Source organism: Liolophura sinensis, chromosome 1 (assembly GCF_032854445.1).
Source record: "Liolophura sinensis isolate JHLJ2023 chromosome 1, CUHK_Ljap_v2, whole genome shotgun sequence".
Lineage (NCBI taxonomy): Eukaryota > Metazoa > Mollusca > Polyplacophora > Chitonida > Chitonidae > Liolophura > Liolophura sinensis.
The window spans coordinates 42,300,557-42,322,550 of NC_088295.1; the positions used below are offsets into that span (position 1 = coordinate 42,300,557).

Here is a 21,994-nt window from a genome sequence, read left to right on the forward strand (position 1 = left end):
TGTGATCTGTATCTGGATATAATACAAATGGGTTCACCTCATGTTGGCCAGTGTGCTAGGTATAGACACGGTGTGACATGAATAACGGACCGAACAGATCTGAGGTGCAATTGAGCCTTGAGCAAAATTTTAATTTAGACTTTACAGGGAACGCAATAACCATCTCTGCCGGCCACCAATCATCATTTTAAATAAAGTACAACGAATTCAGTTACACATCCTCGGCCTGTGCTTCGGGTCATACAGAATATGTGCCACGAATGAATGGATAATCGCTCTGGCGTGGTGGAATGAAATCCATAAGGCACTTCAAGCAGAAGTAGCATACTGGGCACTTAAAGGGTCCAAGGATCTCAAGCCAATCGAAGTCCTTATCAATTACTATGGGCCTAATTCCCGCAACCCGCTGGGACTGGCAATGAATCATCTGAGGCCTGTGGATTGGAAGATTATTGCCAGATCCTAAGATACACAAGTAGATAAATTCGGCATCTTTCCAGGAGGAAGGAAGCAAGAGAGATTAGTGATGGCGAAAAACGGTTCTGATTCACGGTGCAGTCTTAATACAACTTGGAAACACACATAACTACCACGCACGCAGATAACATCATTACAACAAGATCAAGGAACAGGCGCAGAGTTCAGCTAAAATACTGTTATATACATGTAACTGTCAGTAGAAATTGATCAACAAACTCTGTCTTGAAAGCTTTAGTTTATATTCTACGAAGTTGTTGTTACCGTTACCATTTCTGGTACTGTAGTTTCCAATAATACCATGGGCAAACAAAAGAATATCAATGAACAACTCCCGGAAAGTTCTGTGTGGCTCTTAAAGGGCGTAGAGGGCACAGCTATAATATCGACTCATCACTTGTGTGTTACACCATCTCCGAATCGATACAAAGTGTATCAACGAGCTTCTTAGACTGGGTGTAATGAGCTGCAATGTTTAATGACGTCAACTAAAGATAGCATATGAATATATATATACATATATATATGAATACAACAGACTAACGTTACTAACTTTCAACGAGGTTATCTAATCAACAGATAACCCCAGGCGACTCATTAAAAGAATACTTATATGTCTACAAAAAAGTTACACGTTAATCAATAACATGTTTTCACGGCATATTAACAATTACAATATGGCTGACCTTATTTTTCATTTATCTACCCAGTACAACATTTTCAGACTATAACATTTCATTCAAATGTTCAAACAAGCTGAAGTTTTACAAAAATGTTACAATGTGAAAAAGGACTATTAGTATTTGCGTGGGACCTAAATGACATTAAATGCATGGTTGAATAAATCGCTTTCGATATAAAATATGAAGTTAGGTGGTTCGAAGGCCACAATATGTGGAGGTCACTTAAGTGTGTGCTCTGTTGTGTAGAAACTAAAATCATTCATAACAAACAGTGATAAGTCACCTCGAGTTGGTCAGCTCTTTACAGCTAAAAATACCATTAAGTAATATAATCGGAGGATACATCTGGTATGAAATATGTATGACAAGCGCTCGCCTCCTGTTGGTCATTTATCATGGTAGAGAACCCATTTCAGTTCCAGAAAGGCCTGTTATCCCTGGTTATCTGAGCACGAAGATCGAGAAACACATGTAAAAATACCCTGACATACGGTAATGTACGCGACCACTTTCTGAAGGAAATATACCGCAGTTGATGGTAGGCCGAATACAGCTGAATAGCATGCAATGAAATTACCAATGCGGAGTGCACCATAAGGGATTCCACCAGTGTTAACGATAATGCACATTTCTTTGGTAGCTGCTCTAATTTGTCTGATGTGTTTTCCTTGTTCAGGACGTACACAATCATTCCTAGTATGAGAAATTCTTCCGCTGATAACTAGGATCCGTCTGTGCTTTCAACCAGTTCCTAAAAAAGCGCGGTATGGTACCACTGAACACACGCACGGTACAATTGACGGGTTAATCGCGTTGGAAACGATAAAGCGTGTAATGTATTCATTCATACTTATTACCTGTATATGGCATACACACACACAAAACATAGGCCAGCAAAATAAAACGACATGGTAAGAATTAAAATTACTACTTACCGATGAAGTTTTGTAGAACTATGGTCACAATCGTGGAATAAATGTCTGACAAATATCACGAAATTGAATATCCACGCGGTGGCTCTCATTCAACTCCGGGTTACTCCTGGAAAAAAATCGAACAAAATTCGGGTAATGACAAGATGTCAACTTCAGAAGCTCAGCATGTATTGTAGACAGTAACCAAAATGAAGTGAGGGAGTGAGGCCCGTTGGATCAGATGAAAGTAGACAGCATGGTGATGGACCCTGGCCGTGCCAGTCGACGCGTCCAGGAGTGGCTGTGGGTCCGATATGTCGTCTGGACAAGAAATTATTTGGAACAGGACGTGTGGCACGAAAAAGGATTAGAGACCTAGCACGCAGGAAGACTTCAAACGGAAATACCTGTCGCCGTCTAGCATCCAGCAGGCGTCCACCAACCACAGCCTTGGCAAGGAACGGCGGCGACTGGAATGACGGTGCCACGACTCCAAGCCTACACATGCCACGATTTTATTGATGAATCGCGTGATGCTATTCAAACGCCCAGTTGCACAGTTCGACTAAAGCCCATAGCAAGACACATCTGAACACGGAGCGACTAAGCCATCCAAATAAACAACCAATTTCAATCCCTTTGGGACGTTTATGCAATTAATTTCTAATCCCAACCCTTAGGATAACATATCAATTTGCTGAATGACAGGTTGCTTTGGGTATGGCGCGGCACACGGTTCAAGCAGCTTTTACACTTTAGTCCAAAAGCGATATGGGGACCTTAACTGCAAATCCAAGAGGCGACGTGAAGAGACAGGTTGATGCATTAGATAAACCGTAATTTACCAATAAAGAAATAAATGACATGTAAAGGAACACCTCCTTCTTAACTTAACTTTAAATTTATTAGCCAATTATCAAGCGTGTGTTGAAAATGATTGTACCACAGCAACACAGTAATAATCAGTAAGCTAATAAATGTACACTGCCAACTAAAAAGTAACAAGCATTGAAGTAGACCATATCTTAAGACGGTGAATAATGTTACGTTCCACAATGTAAATTACTGGAAACTGTGCGGTTCTGGAGCTGTATAGACATGTTTGTTTGTTTACTTGAAGTTTCAGCTGGATTCATCGTTCTTTCAGGCCGGTTTCAATACCGAAATATTTATTGCAGAAGACACCATATATGACATACTAAATGCCGTCCGCCTAGGAGTCGGGAGACGCGGAATAAAACCCTAGTTGGGTCATACCTAAGACTTTAGAAATGGTACTTGTTGCCGCCTCGCTTGGCGCCCAGCAGTGGGAGGTTAGCACAAGGAAACAGGACTGGTTGGCCATGTTTCAGTAAAATGTGACTGCTTGGGGTATAATATGACTCGTTGGAGTGTCATGTCTGGTGTCTTCGGCATGGTACTTCAGTGGCAGCAGCACTTTGGCAGCATGGACTCGTTCTGTCACGAGACACAGTATATAGATATACACACCTAGTAACTCAACTGGGGCCTCCGTGGCTCAGTCGGTTAGCGCGCTAGCGCAGCGTAATGACCCAGGAGTCTCTCACCAATGCGGTCGCTGTGAGTTCAAGTCCAGCTCATGCTGGCTTCCTCTCCGGCCATACATGAGAAGGTCTGCCAGCAACCTGCGGATGGTCGTGGGTTTCCCCCGGGCTCTGCCCGGTTTCCACCCACCATAATGCTGGCCGCCGTCGTATAAGTGAAATATTCTTGAGTACGGCGTAACACACCAATCAAAAAAAAAAAAAAAAAAAAAAAAAAAAAAACTAACTCAACTCGAGGTTAAACCCCGTTCTACCGCATTCAAGGCCAAGATTCTTTTGCGCACAACAAAAATCCAGATATGAAGATATTCATAGTCTGCTTTACTAATGCAAAGTTATTTCTGTATCAAGTATCTAGTTTATGATTTACCCGGTTTGAAACAGGTGTGTAACATTTCGTGTTAAATTTGCATGATTTAGTGCAAGAGCAGATTTTACGGTCATGTATATAAGGAGTATAAAGGTGTGGGAAGTAAATTAATGGAGATAGAAAAAGCTGCTAATACTGGTACAAAAAAGTTAACAGCGGCCGGTATGAATCAGCACAGAGGATCATGTGTTACTTGATAAAGTCTTAAGATACGCAGCATGTGGACATGCCTTCATTGTGTTGGAAAGAGAACGTTTTGAAAAACCTACATGAATAACAAAGTCCCAGACCTCCTGTTACGCTACATGTCCTTTTGGTGTCGTATGCGTCAAAAGAAGCGAGACATATTTATGGAAGAACTAAACAAGCCGTTTAATTGTACTTTCTTTGAGACGGGAAGCAGAAAATATTGCGAAGCAAATTACACTGAAACAATTGCTGTTGAAAAGCACTTGTAGTTCAAAGCCCTACACGACAGCAAACCGTGCTGCGAGAAATTCATTTCATTAAGAGCAATTCTTTACAAGACTGGCTATTTGTTCTGATGAGCTTTCAAGAAATGCACCCATCCTAAGACTTGACATCCATAGACATTATCGTCCGGGAAAAGATGACTAGCGGAGAAAAGGGCAATCCGTCTAACGAGTTTTCCCTATATAGCTGTGTGACAATGCTCAAAACACACTGAAAACGAACTCGTCATAATACGTCTACAATTCTCCAGTGGGAATATCAATTAGCAACAGCATGATCTCTCTGCACTTACTAATGCCTTGATCCACGAGGGCGAAAAGGAACGTACTTCCACAACCCTGATACCTAGCTACCTCAAAGAATATCCTTGAGGACATCGATCTCGATGAAAGAGCAAATCTTCACGAAGGCTAGGTATAAAAGTTCAGCATATGGTGTCCATGTGGCTTCTTTGATCGCTTCGCTTTTATGGTGTGGATGTACAAGAAGCGACACAATGTCTTTACACGTAATTGCGTGCGTATCGCAGCGGATCGCATCATCCATCGACTGGTCTAATGTTAACGGCTAAGCTCAAAGGAGACGCATCGCGAAACACAAAAGAGACAGTGCACAAAAACATGTGGAACTGCCTTGATACAAAAATCTCATATCACGACATTGCCGGTGTGCACAGAAGATACTATAGGAGTACACGTACATAGCCTCAGACCTTTTAGCAACAAAAGAGCAATCTTGTGATAAAAATTATGCACACAGTCAATGCATCATCTCATATAACAAGATTTTCTATGACAACACTTCGTAGTTAAAGTGAACATCACTAAATACACATGAAATGCTTTTATCCAACGACTACATAGCATAGCATGTGATTCAACAAATCGTTACATAAAGTGTATGCCCAAAATTAAACAGTATTTGTCTTTATCGATTTATGTTCTCTCTTTAGTGACTTAATGAAGCTATAGCGTAAGGGCGTGCCATTCTGTGGCATTTTTTTTACGATACAACACGTCAACTTCAATACTTATAACTCTTAGAGAATACGACGTTAACGTAATCCTACGGAAAAACAAGAAAATTAAGAAATGGAGGTAAGACACAAGGAAACATTAACTATTGCAAATGCCAGCCTTCAATATTCAACACTTCTCACGAACAACTTTGCTCTGTCTCGTGCAAAGGTATTTGATGGTAGAAAATGTCCCACTGAATAACCAATACTATCCCGGCTGAAGATCAGTAGACATTCTGGTAGATTGCCAGAGAACTAACGAGGTTTATGCTCTAATTACTCTCTAGCAAGAACAAGATGTATGATACAAACAAATGAACTTGCTCGGAATCGGAATGTGTCATCATTATCTACCAAACATCCAGCTTACCACAATGGACCCTATGTCTCGACTGCACCACACAAAATTGCCACAATTTGGAAACTAAGTAGAGCCTTATCTTGGTAGTAATTTTTCAAACGTTCCGAAAGGAGTCTGGAGTTTTGGATTCGGATCCTTGTGGAATAAAGGTTAGCCGGCAGATCCTAGCGTGTCATGACGGATCGTTCCCCTTGTAGGTGAGACCAGGGGAATTCCCGTGACTCCAGCCAGGCAAAATGGTGGGACAGATCGTCAGCTTTGGAAACAAGCAGTCTGTCTGAGCGACTGATTGATTGGGCAAGTAATTGCCTAGTGGGAGCCATGTTGTCTAATCATTCCGCAGGCCTGCTCCAAAAACGCCTTCATCTCTTTTACACCTGGTTAAATACAACTGAAGCCTAGTAACCTCTACTCGTTCTTATAAGGAAAGATAACTCACAGCAAAAGTTGGCATTTTAATATTTCCTTGGTCTGTACACCAGTAACTTGTCAATAAACGTAGCATAAATAATAAAACCAGGACACCGCAATGTTTAGCTTAAACACATGAACAAGTCATGTGACCCTGGGTTCTTTAATGGTGGTAACATTGCAGAGCCTGCACTCCCATAGGACCGTGTGTCTACTGCAAGATGTCAGCTAACAGTGGGTCCAATACACACGACACAGGCTTTACATTAATTGGCTGATGGACTGCAGGTGTGTCTATTAGCTCATACTATGACAACCTTAAGAGACATACAGAGTAGGTTGTATTTTTTTTCTATCTATACCAGTGTAGCCTAGTTGTTTCCTGGCAGACGAAAACACTCAAATTAATGCTTGATGCTATAGAGACTAGGCTTTCATCACCAAAATAACTGATCTGAGAGCTTTCTTTTCTCGCACAAAGCTTTTGAAACCGTTTCCATACCCAAAATTTAATACCTTCACTATTTTAAAACTATGCAGGTTAATGACGTCGTTTTCATATGAGACTCATTTGAACGTACTGAAAAAACTTAAGCCAAAACCATGTAGCAAATCTCATAACGAGCAGCTGTTGAAAAAATCTGAACTTTTGTTATCGAATGCAGGTCAAACACAGGTAATGAAGTTTGGTTATCTCCATTTCACTTTTTTTTTTCAAGTATTGCAAAGCTGGTGCGAAAATACCCTAAAAATCTAAATACCCTTTTAACTTCATGATTACCCTGAGTCTTACGTTTGATGGAAGGGATAAGATACAATGACTTGTTGTCAGCTATCTATTTGCGACTAGTGAACCTGACCTAACCCCAATCTTGATACACCCATTTCTACAGATTACTGGGAAATAGTACGATTTATTTGTAGAAACAAATGAATCCATATATTATAAATCCAAGCAGCTGTCGTTTTTCACGACATTAATCAGGACGTATCACGTTTGCGTCTCTTTTGTCCTTCGTAATTAGCTTCATCGCGAACAGCTAGTGGCATTTTAAGACCAGTTGCTAAATATTACAATCTGTCACCACATAGTCATCGTCCGTCACAATCGAGTGAGGCCAGGAATGCGTCGCCATAGTATACGTCAGTCACGATTTACGATCAGTGGTTATAATAAAATGGCCTGGCGCTAAGCAGCAAATGTACTATGCTCATAGCGCATAATCTAAAAACTGTATGTGTACAACGAACGTTCTGTGTCTGATAGTATGTAGACGCATAACAGAACAGATAATGAAACTGTATAGATTATTAACCAAACACGTGTGCGCCAAAAGATACAAAAAGCTGAATAAAGAAATGTTAATAAAGCATGTCTCTCCATTTGGTTTCAAAATGTTGTAAATCGGTAAAAATGTTTGTAAAACAGATCTGGGATCTTGCTAAAACATGGTTCTTCCGCAACAATAAATGACTAGGTGAGATTTTAAGAGGGACGCCCGAACAGATCCTCTGTAAAATATTTTTTGCTAGTTAAATATATACAATTGAAAAATTAAAAGTCAAAAAAGTAAAATCTTTGCGTCTGCTCTCAAGTACCGGAACTGTTTGCATAATGGTGTATGCTCTGATCTGTGATATTCTATCGATGACTTATAACACCAATAGATTTTCACTTCTTATATTGATTTGATAGCTGACAAGCTTTTAAAAGACGTTTTTTAAAAGGTTGCTGTATTTTGCTATATTACGCATATCAACATCATTTAACACATGTTGATAAGACATAACCTGGAAACTATATGTGTACCAATTATTCACACCCATTATGCTGCTTCCTTAGCTTGGTGGATTATCAGGATGTTTCGTTTACCCACAGAAAGGTCATAACTCTATGGCTACCTATTAATGTCCATCAAACACTGCAGACAAAGCGTCGATTTATACAATATGACGCGAAGTGCCACATCCTGTACTGAGTGAAGGTTTTTCTTTCAAAGCAATATGGGTGTATTAGGACAATCCATCATTCAAAGAGATAACAAGTACACTAACTGACCCCAGCCAGTTACTATTTTGTTTCATTCTTTGAAGAGTAGGAAGCTAATAAATGTAGACAACATAACATTTACATAGCTGTCGTCATTCATTTGTTACCCCATTCCGTTATTCAGTAATCCAACTACTATATTAATTTATGAGGTTATTATATATGTATATGTACATCGTGCTTCATTTTGATGTGGAAAGCGCAAATTTTCGACATGAAAACATTCGTCTAACTTATTTGAGTATAGGGCTACTACAAAGGCAAACTACAGCAGTCCAAAATGTGGAAGAACTGAGTGTCATCATTTCTGATTACTTGTATGCAAAATCGGCTTCACGAATATTTATAGCATAGGCCATATCACATTCTATGTACACATCTGGAAAACAAATAATACTACAGCTCAACGGGGCAATGACACTTCATCACATGCATACTCCAGTATTGGGATACTACAAAACAGCCAACGATTATCACTGTATGTGCTTAACTCCACAATGAGTTCCCAGGATAATGGCCTCGCATATATTACTACATTTGACTTAAGCTATACGCCATCACGTGCCAAGTAGAACTCTATTGAGCCTTTATTGTATTATGAACTTTCACATAAAACGGACGGCTTTGGTCATAAACGTCACTAATAAATAGTGTACTGTATTGCTCGCATGCTGATAGCACACGTTTGAAGAGCTGGCTATAACTCCCTAACTGCCGATAAATAATCAGCTGACAACTGCATTTAAGGAACTAAATGGTGATTTATTATCTCGCACAACACTGTGATAGTAATTCTACTGATACTATAGCGGTACAACTGAATAGAGGCTGCTTTAAACCTCTCCAGCTTGCAGTAGGAAGTTCGGCTTATTATGCTTCAACAAAAACGACTCACAAGATATAATGCGTATGAATGTTGACACAATAGTGTTCAGAACAGAACTCATGAATAAGAATTCTGCTACACTCCAGTGAAATAAATAATACATTTTTATTATTATAATAAATGTGCGTATAAATATACATAAGTAATTGTGCATCTTGCACCATCCCATCAACGCTTTTACGGCTCAAACGGAAAATGGCGAGAGTTCAAGTGTAGCGGAAACGCAATATCCAGAATATGAATGCTGGCCAAAAAAAACTGATTATTAACATAATACAGATACTGAACAAATACTATTCTCTAGTATGTACATATGTCACGCATCTCTTCTATTAATACATAATGTCTTCTTAAATGTGTACACAATCTTTAATAAATAGGTACAAATTAGCCCAGACCAGATTAGCTGATATTTCCTACTGGCTGGCTAGGTGATTAAGAATCCATATCCAAGCTATAATGCTGGGGTTTCACAATACAGTGTCTTGGCACCAAAACGTATTTCATGCGCACATACCATATATGTTAGTAAACGAAATTGTAATTACACGCACGGCGATAAGCATATTTAAGCGGATCAAGTCGAACATGCTATTTTTTACCGTATAAGGTGCACTGCTGTTGGTCAGGGTCGTGTGACCAAGGATGCACACAGATTTAATCAAGAAGTCAATGAACATCACATTATAAAGCTGTTTGGTTTCCAGTGTTGTTGTAGTTAGCGATCAGAGACAGTAATGACTCTGGTCAAGACAAGGCGACCAAACAATATGGTGATACGCCCTCTAACCACGAGTCAGTGCGGGCGGTCTATGGTCAGTCGAGTTAAGCCCGATTTCAAAAGGCTCAAGGGTGATGCAGAAGTCGAATGGGATGCAGTGATGAGAAGAGACTATCATCTGCACGGTTGATAGCCGTGTAGCTATGATAAAGTGAAATCCAATAGGGCGAGCACGATGAAGAATGCCCCCCTGTCGCGGAGGAGCAAACACCCAGTCCAAGTTCATGCCGTCTTGTGACTTTAAGACGTTGATAGTTGTTATATATATGCCAACAGGCGTGTGTTTATGGGCTTCATTTCGGCTAGGGCTCGATCTCTCATAACCTGGTACGGTCATAACGTCAGCGATTCCCAGCACGGCAAATCATAATTTCCCTCCAAATGTACGATTTGGCATGCCCTCTGGAACGTCGTTTTCCACCATTCGCTCACTGATGTAATCTGTATGCTAGAAAGCTAAAGGCAGTCGATACATAATGAAGTCGCCCTCGCCATCTACGTTATATGGAATATAGCTGGAGACATACTGCATGCTACATTAAAGTTTGGTTGTCGTTAGGTAATGTGCATTAAACATGGCGATTATATCATGACCAGACATTTTGATGACGTTCTCTCTGGCAAACGATAATGCCATCATTATTTCCCAGAATATAAAACGTATCCAAAGGGTTGCTGACACTTCAGTGATGGACCATTATAGACAGAAACAATTGATAACAATTTAAGATGATTATCACAATGAAATTCCTCAGCGACTGAAATCCTGACATGAAAAAGTCGTATACCATGTGGAATTTTCATTACGAAAAGAAAAATCCTTTAAAGAATCAGACTTAAATGAAAATGTTGACTATCGTCATAAACATATATACGACATTGACAGTTACACTAGGTGACAGAATCCACCTAATATTATGCTTGACGTCCAACAGGCCGTCTGTCCAAGCCTACGTACACCACACAATGGGATTTTTGAAACCATTAATCGTGAACATATTTCAAAATGAGACAATAAGAGCGAATATTTTCCCTTGATACATAACAAGGAGACGATGCCTGACAGCTCATCGTCTGGTGTCGTTAGCCTTGAACTGTCCAACCTTTAAAGACATCCCACAGACAATGACTGGAGAGCCCATATCAAAGGTGAGGAAGCTGTATTATGAATCAGATAAGGCAGTCAAAATCTCATTGACCCCAGGAAAGCTCAAGTCAAGCACGTCGTCTTATCAGATCCAGCAACTTGTGAACCACCAAGAGATTGCAGTGATAGTCTACGGTAACGGTATTAGAAGCTGTAAGCATTCTTGAAAGACCAATTCCCCGCTCGACTTATCGGAAGAGCCAAGTCAGCGCGGTTCAGAACTTCTGGAAATACCTTATACCGCATTCATACACTTCTACCATTTCGTGGTTCAGACAGAAAATCCAGTCTCAGTATCATATCCGATATTACAATCCAAAGTGATATATACCGGCGCAACACAATACAATTCAAGGACGTACGATCGCCTGCATGGGCTAATAATTCCAGGCTCCAAGAAATTGGCTAGCTTCAGATTCCAAACTACCACTCAAGGAAACAGTGCTTGGTTGCATTCAAATGTGTGCTATCGTCTGCTGTGTAAATTATAGGAACGGCTCGTCATCTGCTTTGACAGGTACATATCATTCAAGCAAAAGCAACGTGTAGTATTATCTTCTTCTTGAGTTCTCACTGAACGAAAAGAAATCTTCTTCATGTGGAGAAATTTGCGACATTCAACATCACGCAGGCGTTGTAGGCCAGGCCTGCTGCTCAGTTTGGAAGAGGTATATGCAGGGTGTTTTTTTAGTACATATGGTTCAAACAATCGCTCAGACTTAAGTCAGAAATGGCTTTGTGGAATCGGCCCTGATCAATAAAGTTTTAAAAACGTCCCACTGGATTTTGTGTGAAATTACTGCATTTTACTGAAAATAGCAAGGGATGAATAAATTATAATTTATTTATTTATTTGATTGATGTTCTACGCCGTATTGAAGAATATTACAGTTATACGACGGCGGCCAGCATGATACTGGCAGGACATGGAGCAGAGCCCTGGGGATAAATCCACGACCATCCACCGGTTTACTGCCAGACCTTCCAACGTATGACCGAATCATTCTGCACCACTGGCACGCTGACCAAGCTAACTGCCTTAATCACAAACCCATTCCTACCCTTCACATAATACGTTAAATCAATCAAATAAACTTCGCATGCAAACAGGAACAGGGCTAAATTTGTCATCACTGATAATAATAGCTATACCTCCCTTTTGGTGTTCTTGCCGGCAAATCCACGTCATTCAAACATTTTATCATTTGTAAGTTTGGAAACTCCTATTACAGCTGCTGCTCAAAGATAACTACTAGGATGAGATAGCCTACTCCCAAAACGTCCTCTATGTGGAACAACTGCCAAACACTGAAACAAGTCCTATGTTCAAATACAACAACAGCTGTTTCGTGAGTACTTATAACTTAAAGTGATGTTTTACCTAGGGTTCGAAAGGTTGCCACGTGTCCTGTTTATTGTATCTCATCCTCTGATGTCCATTAGACTACTGTATTTCACACGGCATTCCGCTTGTCTATAATAGTTCCGTGCTTCGGTACGTGTGCTCACCAATACATTCTAAATCGTTCATCATTACGGCTGGTATGTGAACTCCAAAAATGCAATGAACATCAAAAGAGTTCTACCGGCGCCAGTTATTAACGTAGGCCAAGCAAGAGTGACACTGTTAGACAATCAAATGAAAATATCAAAATCTATATATAGAACGTGTAGTATAACACCTGGTTTACCAGTGACCTTGACACGTTTACGAGGCTTATCAATCAAAAACAAGAACTCGCGAGAATTCACGCTCTACAGGCAAAATAATGTGTGAAACGATGACACAAGGCGTACATCAAAAAAGTAGTGAATCCTCTAGGTTCCGAGGGTTGTACGCATCAATCAAACGTTTACTGAGATACCGATCCATTCAACCTTGACATTTATAAATCTGGAGGGCGGGATAAAATGCAATCTTATTTGGGCTATACCCTTAGGCAAGCATGTGGTTTCAGTCCGGCGAGACACCCGAGAGAATTCATCTGAGAAACCGTAACTGTAGCAGTATGTAGCGTTTTTGATGGAAATGTCCGCCATCTTGAAATAAGTGACAAAATTCTTAGGATATGCTACAATTTGCAATGCAATCTGAAGCGCTTTGTTCTGTGATGGTGCTAATTACATCAGGGTCTGTTGAAATAGTGATGTAGTAGTAAAATCCAAGAAGTTAAAGTTCTCAGCATATGCTAGAGCATGTGAGGCAATCTAAAGCACAGCATTCTATGGCAGAGCCTAATTACATCAGTCTGTTGAAATGGAGTTGTGTCCATCGGCTGTAGTGGTAAAATTTAAGTAGTTGTAAAACTTATATCCGTGCCGATAAGTCCAACCTTGAGCTGCCGACAACTCATGTCGGTACTAACAAGTTGCTCCGGTCGTGCAATATGCACGATACCAGTATACAGACAGCCAGGGCATGCCTAAATAAATATGTCAACCAGCTCAGCAGTGACAAACGCCTTACATCCCACCCGATATCCGTTAACATCCACGGAACATCTCTCTCTCGCTCTCTCTGTGCTTAAGTGTTCATCTGACGTAACATTACACCATACGAAACTGCACAAAAGTCGTACTGAGCCCGTCACGAACTGGCCTTATTAAGAAATGTACCAGTCCCTACAAATCGGTCAAACCCGTGAAATCCAGGAATCGATTCAGCGTTAGACATTTATCGCCAGACGCATAAAGAGAGGACGGCCTGTCACACGAAAGTTCAAAAGAGTATGTATCTTAGGACAGGTCTTGATAAAGACAAAAAGACAAAAGAGTGAGTGAGTGCTTGAGATTTAACGTCGTGCTCAACAAGTTCCCATGCTCAGAAGTACACTTTGTATGTTCAGATTTGTGAATGTTCAGATCCAAGCATATAACTGCATATATAACACAAACCGAACAAATTAAACTCGACATAGATTCAGTTCCAATTCGGTAATCTGGTGTGCGTATACTTGCATCCTCATTCTTCTCATCAAATTATATATTGGTGTCTCCGTGGCTCAGTTGGTTAGCGCGCTAGCGCAGCGTAATGACCCAAGAGTCTCTCACCAATGCGGTCGCTTTGAGTTCAAGTCCAGCTCATGCTGGCTTCCTCTCCGGCCGTACGTGGGAATGTCTGCCAGCAACCTGGGGATGGTCGTGGGTTTCCCCCGGGCTCTGCCCGGTTTCCACCCACCATAATGCTGGCCGCCGTCGTATAAGTGAAATATTCTTGAGTACGGCGTAAAAACACCAATCAAATAAATAAATAAATAAATCATATTATATATTTATGAATATGACTGAGTTTTATGCATTTGATGAGTTTATGAGAGTTTATGAGAGTTTATGAGATTGATGCATAACAAGATATTGACCTCTTTAATGTACAGGATACTGGCATGTGCAATGATCAGCCATGAAACATTGGCATCTGTAGCGTTTCATCAATGGAGAGTGAAGTGTAACGTTTAACCACAAGATAACGGTATGTGTACTGAGTAACCATATGGCAATAGCATCTGTAAAGTTTAACCACAACATAATGACGTGTACTGAGTAACATACGGCAATAGCATCTGTAACGTTTAACCATACCATTAGTGGCATATATGTAGTCATTAACCATAATTAAACGATAATTGCCACGTCACCCTATTGTCAAACTGTAATTTCTTTTTAAGGAAACTACAGACAGTGTACATTCTTAATCTGCTGAATACCGTATGACGGAGAACTAGACACAGAGAAATCAGCATCACTGTCCTCGTCGGAATCCATGGTGAAATAATGCACAGTGCTATGTGGCCTGGACCTTATAAAGCTGGCTCTCACTGTGCCACTCCAACCTTGCACAAACACCCATGTAAACCACTACCTTCGTCATTCAAATACCATTGCATGTTCTACCGCGGTGTCTGTTCAATTAGCGCATGTATATTCAAAGATCCAAGAAACGTGCACGCAGATATCCGTACAAGCCGAACTAGGGCACTGTCATCTGCGATGGTTAACCGTACAAGGGCATTGTCATCTGCGATGGTAAACGGTATATGGGCATTGTCATCTGCGATGGTTAACCGTACATGGACATCGTCATCTCCGATGGTTAACCGTACAAGGGCATTGTCATCTGCGATGGTTACCCATACAAGGGCATTGTCATCTGCGATGGTAAACCGTACAAGAGCATTGTTATCTGCGATTGTTAACCGCACAAGGGCATTGTCATCTCCGATGGTAAACGATACATGGGCATTGTCTTCTGCGATGGTAAACCGTACATGGGCATTGTCATCTGCGATGGTTAACCATACAAGGCATTGTCATCTGCGATGGTAAACCATATATGGGCATTGTTATCTGCGATGGTTAACCGTACATGAGCATTGTCATCTGCTATGGTTAACCGTACATGGGCATTGGCAACTGTTATGGTAAATCGTACAAAGGCATTGAATTCTGTAACAGTTAAAGGCCGATAAAACGTAAAAACTAATTAAACTTCAGACGAAAGAATGTGAAAAGTTGTTTTTAAATGTGATAATCAATATTTTTTCCCACGAGAAAAGGACATTTGAAAATAATTTTGTATTGTGGGTATTTGCGTTCACATCTTGGTATTTATAATAAAGGCTTAAATAAAGATATGACTTTGGATTTTGACTTCCCTTCTGACAAATGTTTTAAACCAGTCTTCTGATCATACTGTAATTATATTTATAATATATTTTCTAAATATGTTCATAATTCCCGTTTAACGCATCTGTTTAGATATAAACAACACATTCACATTCAATTAAATTTATCAGACGTGTATCACATCATAATATGGAACATCATTATGCAAAAAGCATACAAGTGGTCCCAAATACTCACCATAAAAAATATTTCCAAATGTCATTTTCTCCGTAAAGAATTTGAAAAAAAATACCAAGACCATGTTTACGAACAATTTTTCACACCTATTCATCTGCAAGCTGCTGGCACACTAGTACGGCTGTTTCTGTTTTTCAATTTGTTTAACTTTTCTTTTCCAGTTATATAGCAAGAATGCATTGAAGCAATTTATAGTTCATGAAAACTGATTGCATCGAGAGTGCATTTTCGGAGGGTTATTACTACGAAACCATCTTTTTTATGGTCATATAACTTTCATGAGTGATTCGACCAAGTTTTGTACTTCTGATGCGGAAATGTATAGAATTGTGCTGGGATTTTGAAATTTGCACTTTCTTATCGAACATCTCTGGGACCGATTCTCCGCTTTACCGTACCAGGTCCTTTGCATCATTTTCGTGTTTTCTTCTCCATTAACTATACAAGAGCATTGGAATCTGTAATGGTTAACCATACAGGAGCACCGACATCGGTAATGATTAAATATAGAGCACTTACCCATATCATGGCTGACCATAGGATAATGATATCTGTAATGATTAACCATAGGAAAATGACATCTGTAATGATTAACAATAAGATAATGACGTCTGTAGTGATTAATCATAAGATAATGACGACTGTATTAGTTTACTTATTTATCTTATCGGTGTTTTACGTCGTACTCAAGAATATTTCACTTACACGACGGCAGCCAGAATTGTGGTGGGAGGAAACTGGGCAGAGCCCGAGCGAATAATAGTGTCTATAATGATTAACCTGTAATAATGACATCTGTAACGATTAATCACAGGATAATGACATCTGTAATAATTAAACATAGGATGACATCTGTAATGATTAGCCACTCATAAATATAGGCATGTGGATCGTGTAACCACAGGCTAGCGGTAACGGAACGGGTGTATAAGTTGCTAGCTTTTAGATTACAAAAATCCTTAGAATAAAACCCAATCTCGCAAGAGCTTGTATTACAGGTTACTACTTGCCACCTATATCACACTGATGTCGCTGTCCTAGTTTTACTTTCCATGATGTAGTCTATTATATCTGTAATATTTACCCATGGTATATAAGTTGCTATTTTCAGGCGTTTACATGAACATTTACAATAAAAACCTAACTAAGTATACACCCAAGAGGCCGTATTTCACCCCTTACGGGTGACGGGTGACCCGTTATCATTTGCCAACTTACACACTGATGTATCACATCTAATTTTACTTTCCATGCTGTAGTCTATTGTATCTGTAATACTTATCCATGATTCATTGACCTATACTGTAGTATATTTAATGTTTACACTGTAGCTATAGAACATCAACATCTGTAATGTTCAGCCTTAGGTCATTATCATCTGTAAACTTTGCCAGATGGAGATACGATACAGGTTGATACGACAGGGATTCAGCCATTATTTAACAAACAGTGAATGCATGTAACATGTGCACACATATTATTTTAAGCACAATAACACCTTTCAGAAGCCCTCATTAACGGTGGATGCATACATATACAGGAGTGTGTGTTACCTGTTTGAATAAAGCTCCACGTATCAAATCAGCTACAGAAGCGCGAATATATAAGCGTCCGTTGAACCCCAAGCATACATACATACAGTCATCCATTCATCCATACATCCATACCTACATACAAACATACATACAAACATCCATGTGTACACCCTGCAAGAACATAACGGAAAGACGCACAAGGTTGGCGTTCCAGTCTCTGACAAAGGATTTCTATATACGAATTGTTTATGGGGGCGACCACAGCATATGTACAGTACACAAAGTTGCTGATTCTATACCACGTTATTCTGATGTTTTAGGTAGCCTGGATAAGTGGACAGACGCATAGGTGGGTGAATACCTTTGACTGCAATGCCAATCGACCTTTAGTGAAAAGAATATCACAGGCATACATGACAGAACGTTACAGTCGTCAATATTATAATCACAAATACAAAGCCCAAAACATACACCCACCTTTCTGAACCGCTTTAAACTGCTCACTCACAGTGTGGTTTTGGTAGTGAATCCGAAGGTTAATACAAAATGTCACGTCAAACACATACCATCAGCCTGTCAATCCGCCCTGACACATTCAACAACGACCCAGTTTTGACATTTTCAGGAGTGCACATATCAAACATATCAGTTCAATACCCCGGGTTAAAATCAACAGCTACCACGTGAACCAAGGGAATTGTGTGAACGTGAGTTGAATGTTTGGATGCTTCGTGTCTGTTCACTTAATAACAGAAGGCAATTTATGTCTCTGGGAGAAGTTGTTTATACATTACCAAGGCACATAACCATTTACAGATATGTATGGTTGACTGAACGCTGCTTAACGCTGTGCTCAAGAACTGTTCATTTTAAAATGATTTAAAATGGTGGAAAATGGTATAAACATCCACAGGAATTTTTTTCTGATTTGCTTGGTAATTCAATAAATCAGTTTTTAATCTGGAATCCTTACGCAACCATAGGATGCTCCATGCTAAAGCAATCGGAAACATAATGTTAGGTCTGTTAAAAATGCAAACCAGGGTTCGACTGTTGCAAGGGGGATCAGCTGTGTTCTCAGGTTACAGAGATAACGTGCGCCTGATTGATCAAAATTGATAACACGATCAGCTATTTCGATTTTCTCATTGTGTACGATTTCGCTTACTTTGAACTAGGATATCTCGGCTTTGCAACATCACTAAGATCAAAAGATATGCTTCGTAACTTCATCTCGGGTACTTTTATCGATGGATATATGAATTTAATATTGGTGTTATCTTTTTTTTTCAAGGCCACATCTATGACTGGAGGAAATCTGAGTAATCTTTGTCTATAACGAACTTTACCGTGCATATGTGACTTACAAGCTTGCAATCGAAACAGACATTCGTATACCTGCCGTCAACCAATACGAACGTCCCAGGTCAAGTTTCACAAGGTCAATTCCCAGAAACGACGTTGAACACAACCCATCAAAACTAGGAACTAAAGTACAAATTAGGACTTAATCATGCAAAGAGAAGCAGTCAACGGTTTTCAATGATACTGGAAAGGCGTAAGGCAAGGCGAATGAGTGAAATCAGTAATCCCATTGATTGTGTACAATACTATAGCCTATTTCTTTAGCCAGTTGTCCATATTCAGCTGTATGTAAAGTCAGTCATACTCGCTACCAAAATTGCCTCTGGTCAGTGACACGTAACCACACAAGCATACGTTTGAAGTTCATATTCTTACAAAGAAAATGATATTAGAACACTTTTTCTAATTCATAATGTCATAAGTTTAGTTTCCACTGCAAGAACCCGTTTCCTCTGTGACATCATAATTATTTAAAAAAACAGTGGAATGCTGGGTATTGGGCGGAGATCAACATGTTTTGACGGAGGGCGACACAAGTGACCTAAATTGCTATCTTTACTGTAAACCCTGTTTCTGACACTGCCGTGTTTCAAATTGTTTACACGTTTTAGTATTGTATCAGCTTAACAAATGAATTGTGTTTTATCTCTTATTGTATATAATCTCACAGCAGTATGGTTTTAGAGATGGATATTAGGAAATTAAAGCGATGTAATCTATTCGCAGAGACAGTGGTGTAGGCTGTGTTATTGGACGTCCAACATATCAATGTGCAGAACCTGAGTTGTTACGTGCCACTTTTGGTAGCGAATATGACTGATTTTTCAGACAGCTGAATACAGGCGGCTGGCTAAAGGAAATAGGCTATAGTATAAAAATTATTGATAACAGGATATGTGTGTCAACTGCGCTTTGGTTGCAACTGTTCATACACCCAACTAGTTCCGGAGTAATTCATAGCGGTGAAACAAACAATTTTCAACAAACGTAAACGGGCTGTCCAAGGCCGGTGTTGAACCCAAGCGTCAGGAGTAATGCACCTTACCACTGAGCTAAATCTCGCATCACAGATATGTATGCCGCATTTTGTTTATGTCAGACTATCCATCTGAGCTTTACAAAAATCCAAATACTTGTCATGAAGTTATACTGTTTGTTTGATTGAATGACCTAAACATAAGCCGATTTCCGAATTGTTTTTTCACCAGTCAAACTTCACCAAACTCCCATAAAACCATTCCATTAAAACCACGCCATCGTACTCGCGCAGTAATATATGCCAGAACATTAATTAAGAAGATGTGTAGGAATATGAGTGGCACTGAGATGGTTCACAAAAAACTGGAGAGTAAGTAGCCATGCCAACGAACTTGATGACTTATTACTCCGCGGAGGAAACAGTCCTAAGTGCTTCCGCGAATAACTATACCGACCTGTCTCCGCAGAAAGACACACGTCCACCGGAGAAGCCATGTATCCTCATACCGTCTATCGGCAATTGATTTTCCTCGTGGGCGCCACGGAGACATAAAGACTATCCAGATCTCTTAAAATACCTGCGACTTTTATATCTGACAGCTTCGACATTCGAATATGCTTAAAGACCAGCTGTGAACACAGCGCGGAAGAATTCTGATAGACTTATATACCGCGCATTCTGTTATCCAGATCGTGCTGCGTTTCTGTAAATGTCAGTGTGATACTTTCGTGGTCAGCTGTGCGTGTATTTGTGTGCTCGCCAAAGAGACGAAGGCTATAGGAAATAAACAGATCTGGTGAATATATGGTGAAAAAACGCGTGACAAGCTCTCTAGGAATAATATAGGTTTTGTTTAACAGAATACGAGGTAGGAAGGAAGATCACGGTCAGTGAGATGGGAGATTCCTTGGTTTTGTCAGAATTGGCTGAACGACTGACGGACTCACAAACGGACGCACTCACGAACGGACGCACTCACGGACGGACAGACAGACAAGAAAACAAAGTAAACTACACACCAAAGCTCACTGACCTATCTGCAACATATACTGAGTCGTGAACTTTCTGAGTAAAACTATTTACTGATAAATGGATAAACTAATGAAAAACAAAACTTAATGAAGGACTTCTTGGTTCAGGGTTAAATCGTTCCACGGAAACATTACTTAACGTGGTTAATTAGGGGTTTGTTGATCAGCGAACAACGATTACTAACAGCAAATATGGCCTATATACTTTCTTGTCTAACTTAACGGAATTTATTCAGAAACGAACAAACGGATTATCTATATCTAACAGTTCGACGGAAAATACATGGTGTGTCTTATCTGACTGGTCCCGCAAAGACTATATCATCTGTAAATGGAGATCTTTAAAAAAAAATCACCTACCATGTCATTACTTTGACGGCATACGGATTGAACTGACTCGCACAGCTCTGATCTACGGCGTAGACGTCGTCATGTCGTACAACTCACAAACACAAACCAAACGAGCTTCATTTCCACACAACATTTAAACGGGAAACATTCAGCACAAGAAGAGAAAAGGGTATTCAGGAAGTTTAAATTCAAATTAGACAAACGTGTAAAAATCTGTCGTCACACACAAACTGTTTCATTACACATATTCTTCCGCAAGCATGCAAGGCTTTGTGGACGTTTTTCCTTTTGTGCCCTTGAAACACACTCATGCGTGTCTTTTTTACAGAGATGCCTAGATACTGTTACTTCCTTGTGAACAATTGTTGTCCGATTATTATCATTCAAATTCGGTTTCATGTTCCCTTTATTCAACTGTTACTATACTGCCAAGCAGTGATCGGTTTAAATATATAAATCGCGTCTCAAAAGCCAACTGTTAGTCTTTTTTTACTCACAGTTCTGTGGAATATTTAACACATATATTACTGTTATACTGGTAAGTCTAATTCATACGCCTTATATGTGGACTTGCTTTAATCATTCTGTACTTGGCAATGGCCTATATCTCGATACCATGTTAATATGCATGACGTAGAGATGACTTGAAATGTGTAGTTTGGCAAAACCCGTTGCACAAAAACAGAGCGTTATATTTGTCAAGTGTTTAATTTATTTTATACAAGACGTTTCATGT

General features: G+C 39.8%; 1 protein-coding gene across 3 annotated transcripts in view; it reads right to left on the minus strand.

The window, feature by feature from the left end:
- The window catches only part of LOC135467130 (FMRFamide receptor-like), a 119,723-nt gene that overhangs the window by 86,530 nt on the left and 11,199 nt on the right, over nucleotides 1-21,994 (minus strand). For all 3 annotated transcript variants that reach the window (XR_010444162.1, XM_064744903.1, XM_064744895.1), the window contains exon 3: nucleotides 2,096-2,201. The gene's annotated coding sequence lies outside the window, so the exon portion shown is untranslated. The remainder of the gene's footprint in view (nucleotides 1-2,095; nucleotides 2,202-21,994) is intronic.